Here is a 12,511-nt window from a genome sequence, read left to right as displayed (position 1 = left end):
GAGCCTGTCCTCTCTCAGAGTCTCCCCTTATATTGCTTTTCTAGGCAGGGTGTTGCAGGAATCTCAATGACTTTGTTTACCCTCCTGCCTCACTCCCTCATCCACTCACATCCCGGTGCCTCTTGATTTTTGCTGGCTGGATTGCAAACACATTTAAAAAAATAAAAACATAATACTCTTGTGTGTCAAAGGTCACATTGTTCACAGTTCACAGAGCCTGGGGCAGGCTGTTGATACCTGGCTGGAGAGAGGATGGGGAAAAAGGCTTGGTCATGCTGCTAAGTGTAATCAGTAGAGCAGAGAGCTTTGCTTGGGATGGAGCCCTTTGTTTTCTTTCTGGTTGTTTTTTTGTTTCTGTTGTTTGGGGGTTTTTTTAGATAAGCAGAGGTTTGTATCTTGACTCTTCTTCTGAAATAGCAGGTGATACAGTTTGATGAAAATAAAGTGGCAGTGTTTCAAGGACAACACAGATGTGATGTATTCTTTTAATCTTTGCAGCCCTAGAAGGAATGAACCTGGGTGGGTGCAAGGCTGGCTGGACAGTGCTGCTGCCAGGCAAAGGCTTCTGCCATTCAGACAGAGCTGTGGCTGCTTCTGGCGCATCCCTTCCCGTTGGCTCCAAGAGAACCAGGCCTGAAGGCATCTTTTGAGGCTATTTGTTGGTTAAGCCCTGACTCTGATTTCCTCTTTATGGGGCCATTAGCAATTTGGCATCTGCTAGCAGCTAAAGTCTTCACTTTCTCATAACTGGCTTTTATTATCCTTCCAGTTATAAAGGCCTCTTGTAAAGGGGAGCTCCCCATGTGCATTACAAAAAGGCATAGCTGAGGGCCAGAGCTATGCAGAGGTAGTAGTCGTCATTCTGAGAGCTGAGAGTTAAGTCCCACATTCTCTTCTCCTCTGTGCTGATCCCAGCACACCGCCTATACTGGGTGTTACATGAAAAATAGCACGTACTCAAGGCACAAAGTCCTGATTCAGATCTCACCTCTGCCAGAATGTTTCTAGGGGAAGGGGCTCAGGTGCTGTGTTCTGGTCCAGGGCAATCACTAATGAGAAAGCTTCACTCGGGTAGTTACTGCATTTCTGTCTCTGTGATTTCGTCTGCCTTGATGCTCTGTTGTTGTCTGGGTTGCTATGGCTGTGCCAGCATGAGGTTGGCTCCCCTGCAAGGAATCATGAAAAGAAGTGGCTGCCTTTCTGCTCTCTTATCAAAATATGCCAGTGGTGCTCAGCAACCTGGAAGGCCCCTGTTTGTTAATAAATCCATGTCTGTAGTAGCCAGTTGTTCAGCACCTCTCCATGCCTTTCCGCTGTACTCATTGTGGTGGTTACGAATGCCTTTTGCAGGTGCTGAGAATATAGTAGAGCTGTTGTTGTTCAGCCCTTTAGAAATAAACCCTGTATGAGGCAGCCTGGGCTATTAACCCTGTTTTAGGGGTCTTGATTTAGGAAAAATGCCTCCAATGGAAGCCCATCAAGCTGTAGAAAACAGCATTGCTGATGGCAGGCAGCAGCCTGCCTGCTTTGCTTCTCACTAGATGTATTTCCTTGGGGTGTCACCTGCAGCACAAGGTGCCATTAGACCTACTGGCTTTATGGAGAGATGAGAATGTCTTCTTCCCACAAAAGCTGTTGCCATAGCAGCTCTGTGCTTTAAGAATTGCTTCCTAATATAATCTGGGTATTTAATGTGTACTATAAGGGTTAAATGCAGTACAGAACAATCAGTTTAAGAGCCAGCATGGTCGGGCCTTATGCTAAGCCATGAGCATAACTGGAATCAAGCTTTTGAGGCCAACTGTCCTTAGCCAAGCATCTCCACGCCCGTCACATCAGCAGTACGTAGGCATGTCATGTTCAGAATTGCCTTCTGTAAGCTGACTTACCTAGCTGTGTTAAAATAATAGCACAGGTTACTTTTACTGCAGCCTGGGAGAGTGTGCAAGTCTGCCTGTTTTCCATGACTAGGCAGATTTTAACCATAACGAGAACTTAAAAAGTTTCAACGATGCAACTAGACCAAGTTTAAGAAAGAGCCACCCGAGTCTGGGGAAGACAGAGACTGGTTTGTGTGTTTTTCCACTGCACATATATGAAAAGACATACTCTGAGAGAAATGAGGCTTGAGCTGCAAATGCAAGCTCCAGCATGGTTAAATTCCTGACTGGCTTTTTTTTTTTTTTAATGCTGTCATGTATGATCGATCTCTAATTTCTGCCTTCTGGGAGAAGGAATTTCGGTGTAAACTGTGTTTTCGTTCTCCCCTTGCCGCACTAGCATGGAAAATGGTAAAATGTCATTTGTTTGTATAAATACTTTACATTTCCATTTTTCATTCGTGTTGTCTTAAATCAAAATTTCTTGGAATTGTAATAGTCTAATTTCATGGAGGCCCTTTTGTGAATTTGTAATGAGAGGTTAAATGAACAGAGAAGAGGGGAAATGAGCATTTTGTCAGATTCTTGCACAAAATAGGAGTTCAGGACCATAAATCCCACTGGTATTTCATTGCATTTGGAGTCCAAGGGCTACATGCAGTGCACGGTTACATTCTGACTAAAATCTTTGTCAAATTAGAAATGTCATCTGTAGCTGACTAATGGACTATAGTGCTCCTTTGTGTGCCTGGTCTGGCTTTGGGCTGAGGACCCACGAGCACCATCTCCTGTTAAGCTTCGTTGTCATGAACAGGACCAAACATCACCCTGCACATGCATATATTTCTAGGCCAGTTGCTTTCTTCCCCTGGTTTCTGTGCTGTAGTCAGTAGGTTTTGGAGGCCTTTTTCAGTAATCAGTCCTAACTGTGGTCATTGAAACCCACAGCTGAAACAGGACCTGGTCAGAAATGTGCCATAGTGGGCCGTGCGTGGAGGTCCCCTGGTGCCCATGGGGCAGGGTGGACAGGCAGCATTCTGTGAACCTGTTCAGAGCAGATGAACTCCCACCAGAGCAGGTAACAAGCAAAGTGTTTGCTTAGCCCTGAGACAGGTTTCTGCATGGTATCTGCACTAAGCCACAGCCCGCTGTTCCCCCACAGCTCTGTACTGTCTTTAGGGGACCCATCCGTAATCTTTATGGCTGCACATATTTATCCAAATACTTTAAAGCACCTGGTAGAAATTGCAGTTTCCAGTTAATGTTTGTCTGCAATATCTTGAATTCAGAAAACTAGGAAAACACCCTTCTCCTTCCCCTCCCTGCCATTAATTTTAGCTTTGCAGGTATCATCCATTGTGTCCCAGAAGAAGAGTTGGTGCGCGAAGGCCCATGCCCAGTCCTGAACTGGTCACCAGCAAATAAACTGCTCTGCCACCGTGGCCACTGAGTGACTTGGAGCCAGAGGAGTCACCACATGCCTCTGTAGCCTGTCCACTGCAGCTTAGTTTGCACAGACCACTTGCAAGTTTGGACTAGGAGACGATGTACATTATTACATTTCCAGCCTCAGGCTCACAATCTCTACTCTTTGATCTCACAATTTACCAACTATATCTTTTTTCCAAATATATCAGAGTAAAATAAATTTGTAATTAATTCTATCTCATTTTTCTTAACTATACCAGTGTATGCTCCAGGTTATATATTACCAAGCTGAATTACAGACACAGTATGTTCAGTTGGAAATACCATGCTCAATAGATATTGCAGTCACTGTGCAATAATAACATACCTGTCACATCAATATGTAGGCAGCCCTAACAGCATGGTTTAAAACCTTTTTAATTGTGCTCTTTGTACCGGAACTTACTGTGACAATTCTGTGAATCAAAACTAAGGTAAAATGTCTATTACTGTAAAGCCTGGAAGACAGTTGTACTTGAAATGCCATCTTGGTGTATTTTAACATGTGCTTTACATGGACTGAAGAACTGGAATTGTATCTGAAAGAATGAGTTCTGAAGGAGTGTAAGAGGCAAGCTCCTTTTTAATAAATGATAGCCAGAACTCTGATTTCTTCCCTTCAGAGCTTTGGATGTTAATGCTGTCTTCATAGCTGGATCCCTGCTGCCCTCTAGGAATTTTTATAATGAAATATTGTCAGCAGTACCATCATACCTGTATCGCAAGCTGGGAATTCCTTTATTAACGCTCAGTAATAATGTTATTGAAAATACTTCAGATTTTTGCAGGGAATGCTGAATTATATTTTTTGTAAGACCTTCAGGAGTTCTGCAAAGCCTCTCCATTACTGCAGTGTTCCTTAAGGCACTGGCAAAGAAAGCAGAAAGTTACTTGTAATTTAAATAAATGAATAATTAAATCATCTTTTTCATTTAGGTTTACCCTTGCCTGTCAGCAGAGTAGAGGTTATAGCACTGAACAACACTCAGTTTCAGATTTCCAGTAGAGAGATGGTGTGCAGCAAATCTAATAGAAATGTAATCATCTATCATTAGAGAGGTTTTCTACTCTAAATAGCCCTTAGCAGGATATTTAGCAGGCGGCGGGCATAACAGCTCCATATGTTATAATGAGGGGTAGATTGAAAGCAAATACCAAACTGTGAAGGAAGTTTAATTGCAAACTGGCATTTGGTACCTCTGACAATCAGGATCAATCTTGATGCCTCATCATCCTTTCTCCTTTCATAGGAAAGAGTAAGTGGTGTGACAACATTGTGTGGGATCTGACCCCTGTTATGAAAATGGTGGATTAAGTAATTGTCTGTGGTTAATGAATGCAGTTTGGTTAGTTAGGATTAGTCCGGAGAGAAATGCAATGAAAACACCTAACCCTGAACAAGTGAGTATCCTGAAAGAAATCCTTTTTAAAGGATTACAAATTTCAGTTTAAATTGACAAATATTAGAATATTTTCAGGATAGATACTCAACTGATTATTTAAGAAAATATTTTAATTAATATTTAAGAAGTGAGAGAAACTCCACCACACACGGTTGATATGAGCATGTACTATCCTTAACTGTGTCACAGTGTTCACTGGGCTGTTGCTTTTTTTACCTGAATAGTTTACCTTAAAAAATTTGTTTGAAGGCATTGTTAGGTAGTAAAATTCACTTTTACAGGTGATGAAAAAGATAAATCCATTCATGTTTTTTGAAGACCAAATGAAAAAGACTCCGGTGTTTTCCATAAAATTGAAAATGAAAGATTTTTGGAGTAATGTTTTTGGCTCCAGTATATTCACCTGTGTGTTCTTAATTACATGATTACCATTGGTATCAGTAGATATTTGAGAAAGAAACAGGAGAAGGATACACATTTTTATCGTTAGTTAAAAATCAGTTTGCAAAAGCCTGCTGCTAATAAGTTTGGACCAGTTTAGCCCTTTTGTTCTCAGTGGAAATACTCCACACTGGAACCTTATGTTGGGGGTTAGAATTGGCTGGTTGCTTGTTGTGTAGTGCCATGATAAATCGGTCATCCTCTGCGATACAGAAAAAGTCCTGATCCAGAAACACATGTTTCTATTTATATGTTGTAATCAATGAAACAGTGATGTCTGAGGTGAAATAAGCAGCTTAAAGTCAAGGCTGGTGGAAGCTAATACAAATCCCTGTAGTGAAATTAGGGATTTAATTTGCTATAGACTGATTTACATGAGGGAAAATACTGTTACCTTCCCAGAGTTGGTAAAACACATAATGAATTTATGCTTATTGCTGTTAATGAACGCCCCGAAAGCTGTTTGTCTTGCCTCTGACTTCGGTCAGCCAATGCAGTCTAGCACGGGAGCTTGTTACAGAGCGGGAATTTGTTTGTTCAGGAGCAGATTAATCCCCAGCACCTTTTTGAGCAGCTGGGATGAACTCTTGGCAAGTGTTTAATCGAAGAGGAGTACCCTGGGCAGCCTTTGTGGGCAGAGCTGTGAGGGGAATGGGTCACAGGGTCACTGCAGCCACTGACCATCTTGTAGTGGTGAGGTCTGTGCCCCACTGGTGGCCGGTATTGTTTCTGTATAATGCTTTGGGATTTCCAGCCCCAGTTCCCTCCACTGCAGTGCAGCATCGCTGCAGTTTCTGGTTCTTGGGGTTGTGGGTGTGTGTATCGCTGTCTCTTTCCTTTTTTTCTTTTTTTTCCCCTTGACATAACCCTAGCATGTGGCACTTCACACAGCTCAGTAGTTCTCTACTTAGACAGGTTCCTTGTGCCCAGCTCCCTGTTCACAGACTTCACATGCCAGCATTACTTGGGACCTGCCCTCCCTTTGCATTTGAGTCTGTGCATGGTGCTGCCACATCTCACTCCTGTTCCGTGATTTTGAAAACCTCAGGTGCCTCCTGAGCCCTCCCACTGCTGTGTTTCACTCATGGTTGTGTTTTCAAGGGGAGTGCAAGGACCTAGGTCTGGTTAAGGGCAAAGGAGCAAGTCTCAGTCCACTGCTGCTCGGCAGGTACAGCCTGCTGGAGTCCTCAAGTCTGTCCTTCAGGAAGCACTGGGGTCTAAATGCCGTTTATTCCCGGTGCATAAGGAGACAGATGCTTATCTTCTTGTGGCACATACCTGAGGCTTTTGTTCTCACAGAAGTTAATGCTGCTCCTGATAAGTTGTTCCCTCCTGTTGTGTGGCTGGTGCACCCCACCAGCCACAGAGGAGACTGGAGGCACAGAGGGCACGGCCACTGTTGATTCAGTAGCGCCAGCTTTCCTGTTGAAACTGGATCCTGGAGCTGGAAATGGAATGGAGGTTCCCACTGAGCAACTGAGCTTGAAATGCCCCCACTGTTAACTGTTCAGCAGGCTCAGGGAGACAGAGAACTGCTGATTCGGTTCTCTGGGTGATTTGCAATTATTTTTATGACTCTGTTATTGCATTCATTTCTCTGATGGAGAAGTTATGTTTTGGGTTTACTTGGGGTTCCTGTTGTAGTTTGAGACGTGTTTCTATTTTTATGAGTAAAATACTTGATTTTTCACTTCCAAGTACAGACTGTTTGTGTATGGTGTGTTTACAGTATTTTCAGTAGAGGATTTAGGCTGAGAATAGCTCCATGACTACATGCAATTCATTCAGAAGGCAGCTTTTTTCATATCAATAACCATCGTATGTGCCTTGAAAACTGGTGTGTCAGTAAATTTCTGTTCTTGTGGTAAGCCAGTGAAAAGTCTATGCTTACTTGACAAGGCTAAATTCTGCTTGTTTCTATCTCTCTTAACCTCACAGACCAGTCATGGAGCTTACTTTGATCAGGAGTTGAAGTAGTTCCTTGGACTGTTAAGTCATCACAACCCCTGAAATATTCAGAGACCTTTTCATTAAGTATCTCTGGTTATCTTTGACCACTTTCAGATCACATGATAGAAAAAGTACTGAAATTGTGTGCAACAGTAGATAAAGGTCTGACCATCAGCATGTGTTGCAGATCTTTGCAGCAGCCCTGTTTTTCTATTGCACTGAACTTTTGGTTGTGCTACTGGGAAAAACTGTCCTGCACACAGCAGTGTGTACATGCAGAGTTCAGAAAGGACAGCATATGTCTGGGGTAGATGTACCCAAATGTCACCACCTGGTGTACAGGATGGTGATATATATATACTTGCTATTTATTAATTACTTTTTCCAGATACACTGTCATCTGAAATTTTATCAATCTAATTTTCTGTGTTTTGATGAGTCTTTCAAAACTTTCTTATGCAGTGTAGCTTCCAGATCTTGGCCTTTGCAAATGACCAAGTAAATTACTTGTTCTCAAAACCTGTCTGTGAGACTTGGCAATTTCTCTGGTATCTCTGCCAGAAATGGCTTTCTGAATGTTATTTGGTTTATGGAGTCCACGGTCAGGATCAGCACCTCCTTTACCCTTATATTAACATCTCAGGAACTAAAGACAGAGGAAGTGGGCTGGAGTATAGGAAACATGGTTGGCTGATTTGTTTGCTTGTTTTTTAAATAAAGCCTCTCTACACTTGCCCAGGTGAGAAAATGCAAGGTTTTGTTTTAAAACTTGAGTGTTCTTCCTCCCTTCCCCGAATGCAGCCTGGGAATGATTTCATTGTGGTTTGTCCTCAAAGTGGATTTGCTTATTTAAATGGTTGGCTGCTGCAAATCCCACGGTGTCTTTCAACTTGCTCCTTTTTTATTACAGAACTTTTAGCTTATATCTGCTACTGCAGGCATTGGGATGACTTCCGTGGATGGTGTTTCATTCCTTTAAAAAAACTCCAGATGCACACACAAACAAAATACCCAGCAAAGATGTTTTTAGATGACAGCTGCATTTCACTTCCCAGACCTACATCTTAAGCCCAAAATGAAGTTCCTCATTTCACTCAGCTGAACTGCTGCTTCACCTCACCCTCTTGATGCAGAGAATGTTCGACCAATATACTTTGTGATGCAAATGACACAAACCTGCCAATTTCTTTTCTAACCCTGTCTGTTGGATAGGATTAGCAGTTTATCCCAAGTGTAGTCTCTCAGCCTAACTCTTCTCTAATGGAATTGCATATTACTAGTCCAGCACTGGAATCAGTGTCCACCCCCTTTAGCTTCCACTGTGATTCGCACACCTCCATGCACACATCAGAAACCTTCTTTAACCCTTGAGAAATACCTTCATCCATTCCATCTTTCCTAATTCTTATCCAAGGAATAACTGTTTTCAAGGCTAACAATACCTTTAAAATTAATTTATACGTAAGGATACTGAATTCTAAGGCTGGAATGGCAAGTGACCCTAGTGATGGGATGGCATCCAGACAACTGATTTTGAGAACCGAGCCAACTTCTTTCATGAATTAACTGTTACAAATTTACTCTTGTGACTTTACTATTGGATTGGGTTTTTGTATGCAGGCAAGATTTTCCTGTGTGCAGTGAAGGTACTTCTTTCTCTCTGTGTTAAGTGTCCTTCCAGCTAATCAGATACCTATGCTGGGAGTGAGATAAGATGTAATTTTGTTTTGACTGCTTCCAAGGTCAGAGCTGTTGTTTGCATGGCTTCGAGCAGATTTGGTAGGCTGCTGATATCCATGTCTGTCTTCTTTTGATGATAAGCCTCCTTTGTCCCTTGCAGGGACGGGAGAGGCCAGCTGGAAAAAACACGGGCTTTGTAAGACACTATAGGTGAATTCTATGGATATGGGAGCAAAAAGCTGTGGAGCTGGCTGGAAGGTTGCTTATGACCTGAGCTGCAGGCAGCATAAGTAGTAGTGCATTTTGAGCAGCATTTCCCTGTTATTACTTGCAAAATAGCCATGGTCTCTCTGAGAAGTACACAGCTAGATTGGACAAGAAGCAAAGGCCAGGGTGAGCTGGTTTGCAGGGCATGCAAAGCTTCTGGTGGTGGTGTGAGGTTGTGGTAAGCCATGTTGTGATGGTGATGGGAAGTGGTCAGAGCAGCCCATCTTTTGGACAGAGAAAGTTCAATTAGGGACCCTGACAAGTGACAGCAGGGAGACAATAGAACCATTGCTGAACTAGCACAGGTGACACATATCTCTGGCCTCTGTAATGGTGTGGTCAGCAGTAAAAGGGCTCTCTTGGCACATACCGGTACTAATTACCAAAAGAATACGTTAACTGAGGTGGGTGAGCACAGCCTGTTCTAGGATGACTCTGAAGTGAAGTGCTCTGCAAAAATCCTGTACAGTAACTTCCTTTCCAGTGCCTTTAGAGAGACCACCTGCAGGAAAGTCAGCTGAGAATTACCATCTCCTGAAGGTGTGAGGCCAGCATCTTCCTACAGCAGTCTCTGAGGGAAGTCACAGTCATCAGCCTCTTGACACAACAGGCTTTGTGCCTGGCTGTCAGTTTTCCACAGTTGTATGCTCAAATATTAATAGAGACTCAAGTGGTTCTGTTGCCATCTCTGAGAGTAGCTGTTCTGTCTGGGAGGTTCAGTTTTGTTTGGTAGTGTCCCAGAGAAAACAAAAACAAACTCTTGTTCATAGGTTTTACTGAGGCAGGGTGCAGCTGCTTCCACAGGCTTAAAGCCTCATTTTCAAGCTTAGCAAAAGAAAATAGACGTACATGTTGGTCAGACATGGCAGTGTCGCAGCTGTCCCACGCCAGCAGACAGTGAGGTGGAATATTTCATGCAGTATACATACAAGCCTGGCCTTTGGATAAGCATTTTGGTACTTGGGGCCCTGTCAAGATGGGTTAGGAGGGGTGGTGGGGTAACAAAGCAGTGGGACTCTGGAATTAAGAGTCTGTTTGTCCAAAATGTAGAGAAAAGAGCAGCTGGAATAAGATGGGTTTGCTTTCTATCTACACCTCATTAGAATATAACTATTTCAATTGCCCTATTTACCAAATTCATTCAACACCCTGGTTACTTCAGGAAGGGGGTTACTGTAATGAGCTCTGCATGGTGCTAAATCTGAAGACCACTCATAACCTGAAACTGGTGCCAGAGGCCATGATTTGCTTATTAAGCAGAGTTGGATGAAGGCAGCTTGACCGTAGCACATTGGGATGTATGTGCAGTGGCAGAGTGCTGGTGTGTAGGTGATATAGTTGTACCTTTTACAGTGAGGGTGTAAGTGATGATGAGATCTTTTCCTGTGCTGGTCTGTTTTAGGGAGCTGTAAGGGTGGTCTTCTGTGCCATTGTAGGACAGGATTGCCAGGAGGAGATAGTCTTCTGCAGTTGCAGTGTGGTGCCTCTCTCCTGATGCAGCATGAATGGGCTGTGTGGATCTGAGACATGGTGCTTTTGTCATGTGATGGGAGGATTACTGAAAGTCATGTGCTGCAGTTGGTGGTCAGATTTCAACGTGCTTCTTTTAGCCTAGGAAAAGTAATACAGTAGCAAAGTTAAATGAAGAGGTTATTGCAAATGGTTGGGTTTATGGGGTACTTGAGTTAAAGTAATGGGGCAAAGCCAGTTTATTGTTAGTTGACTGTTCACGAGGTCATATATATATCTGGAGAGTTGATCCAGAGTCATCCTGAAGGACAGGTTTGCTGGATTGAGAATCCCAGAGGTGTCTGGAGCCTAGACAGAAAGCATTGAAGTACTGCTGTCACCCTCCTCTCCTTTGGCTTTTCCAGAGTGTGTGTCCTTGTCCAGTAACTCCTCCGTGGAGCTGAAACTTGTATCCCCATTATCCCATCCCCAGAGGTCACTCCTGAGGTCCTGTCTTAGCACAAACAGAGCCTTTTGTGTCCTCCCTGCATAGGTAATAGCTTTGCAGTTTATTCTTCAGACCTGTGAGATCAGAAGAATTAATCACATTTGGAAAAAAGAAAAGGTGGCTAGACCTTGTATGGAGTTTCTAAGCGCACAGTTGTGCTTACCTAGGGATAAAACACACAAGATTGCAAATCATCTGAAATCAGTAGCATTCTTAAATGTATTGGGTTTTGTTTGGTCTGTCCTTCACATACAAACTGCCTGCACACCAGCATCTAGGATGCCAGGTGGGCAGGTCGCTCAGGGTGAACCTTCTCTGCCTCTGGCAGAGGTGAGAGCTGCTCTTTGCTGTCTGGGACTGTCCCTGCTGGCACCACTTTCCCTCTTGCCTGAAGGTATGTTCCTGCATCTCTCTCAGACAATTCCTGAAACCTTAGTTTGTTACTCATCTGTGTCATGTGGATGTAGCTTTTCCTTCCTCTTCATTTTTGCGTGTTCCACCTTCACAGGGGTGGGAAATACTTTCTTCTTGCTTGAGCAAACGTTGTCCAAGGATATTCCAAGCAAGCAGCAGTGGCTGAATGTAATGACTCATGTAAAGAATGTAATGGCTTATGGTCATTTTTGGTCTGGCATGGATGAGTCCCACTTCTGGCAATCTTGAGTAGATACACAAATAGAAGCATTTATGAGAAAACAGTATTCAGGCTAGCTATTCATTTCCCAGACAGATTTCAGGAAGTCCACCAGTGGATTTCACAGCTCATCACTGTGGGTGTATGTGGTGTGTGGACCTACTCTTGGGAAGTAAAACAAGGCAGGACGATGAATAAAAGAAAAACAGGAATGAAGGATCAGGGCTATATGGCTTGGGACACTGAAGGAAACAGAAAAAGTAGGGAGAAAATAAGGAGTTAAATAGGAGATAAAATGAGGGTTTGATTATGTTTATCTGCCACAAGATTAACATTGTTTGATGAGCCCTAGCTGTTGTCTTAGCTTCTTATTAAAGTAAGCATTATTTTGTGTATCTTCTTTAAAACTATTTGCAAAATCAACTGTAGCAAGTTAGTATTTCATGAATAATTTATCTGCAGCTCTTATCACCTGTATGTAAATATTGAATTAAAACGAGTTGAGCACCTGTCCTTTATTTTCTCATCACCTGGCATTCCTTGGCAGAGTCTTAGGACCCTTCATGCTGTAAAACTGAGTCAGCCCTTTGCTTGCAGCAGAGGATTGCAAGCAAGGACAGAGCCCTGTGCTATAGCTACATGAAGGCTGAGACTGCCAAACTGTGCTGGAGTAGGGACTTGGTAGTTGGAAGGGAGAGCCCCAAGCTCACCATTCTTCTGAGCTATGTGTCAGGATGCCTTGTAGCTGCACCATCAAAGGGAAAAAACCCCCTGCCCTTTAGAAGAATGTGTCTTCTCCGTCAGATTGTTCGGATTCAAATAAATAATTGTT

General features: G+C 43.1%; 1 protein-coding gene across 6 annotated transcripts in view; it reads left to right on the top strand.

Annotated features, from left to right (window-relative positions):
- The window catches only part of ARHGAP24 (Rho GTPase activating protein 24), a 214,659-nt gene that overhangs the window by 147,343 nt on the left and 54,805 nt on the right, over positions 1-12,511 (top strand). The window contains exon 1 of one of the 6 annotated variants that reach the window (XM_032685269.1): positions 2,935-2,958. The exons of the other annotated variants lie outside the window; for them this stretch is intronic. The gene's annotated coding sequence lies outside the window, so the exon portion shown is untranslated. Of the gene's footprint in view, positions 1-2,934; positions 2,959-12,511 lie in introns of those variants that run through there. 6 annotated transcript variants of the gene reach the window in all.

The sequence above is a fragment of the Chiroxiphia lanceolata genome, chromosome 4 (assembly GCF_009829145.1).
Source record: "Chiroxiphia lanceolata isolate bChiLan1 chromosome 4, bChiLan1.pri, whole genome shotgun sequence".
Lineage (NCBI taxonomy): Eukaryota > Metazoa > Chordata > Aves > Passeriformes > Pipridae > Chiroxiphia > Chiroxiphia lanceolata.
The sequence above is the reverse complement of the archived record's forward strand: the minus strand, read 5'-3'. Positions and strand labels throughout refer to the sequence as shown.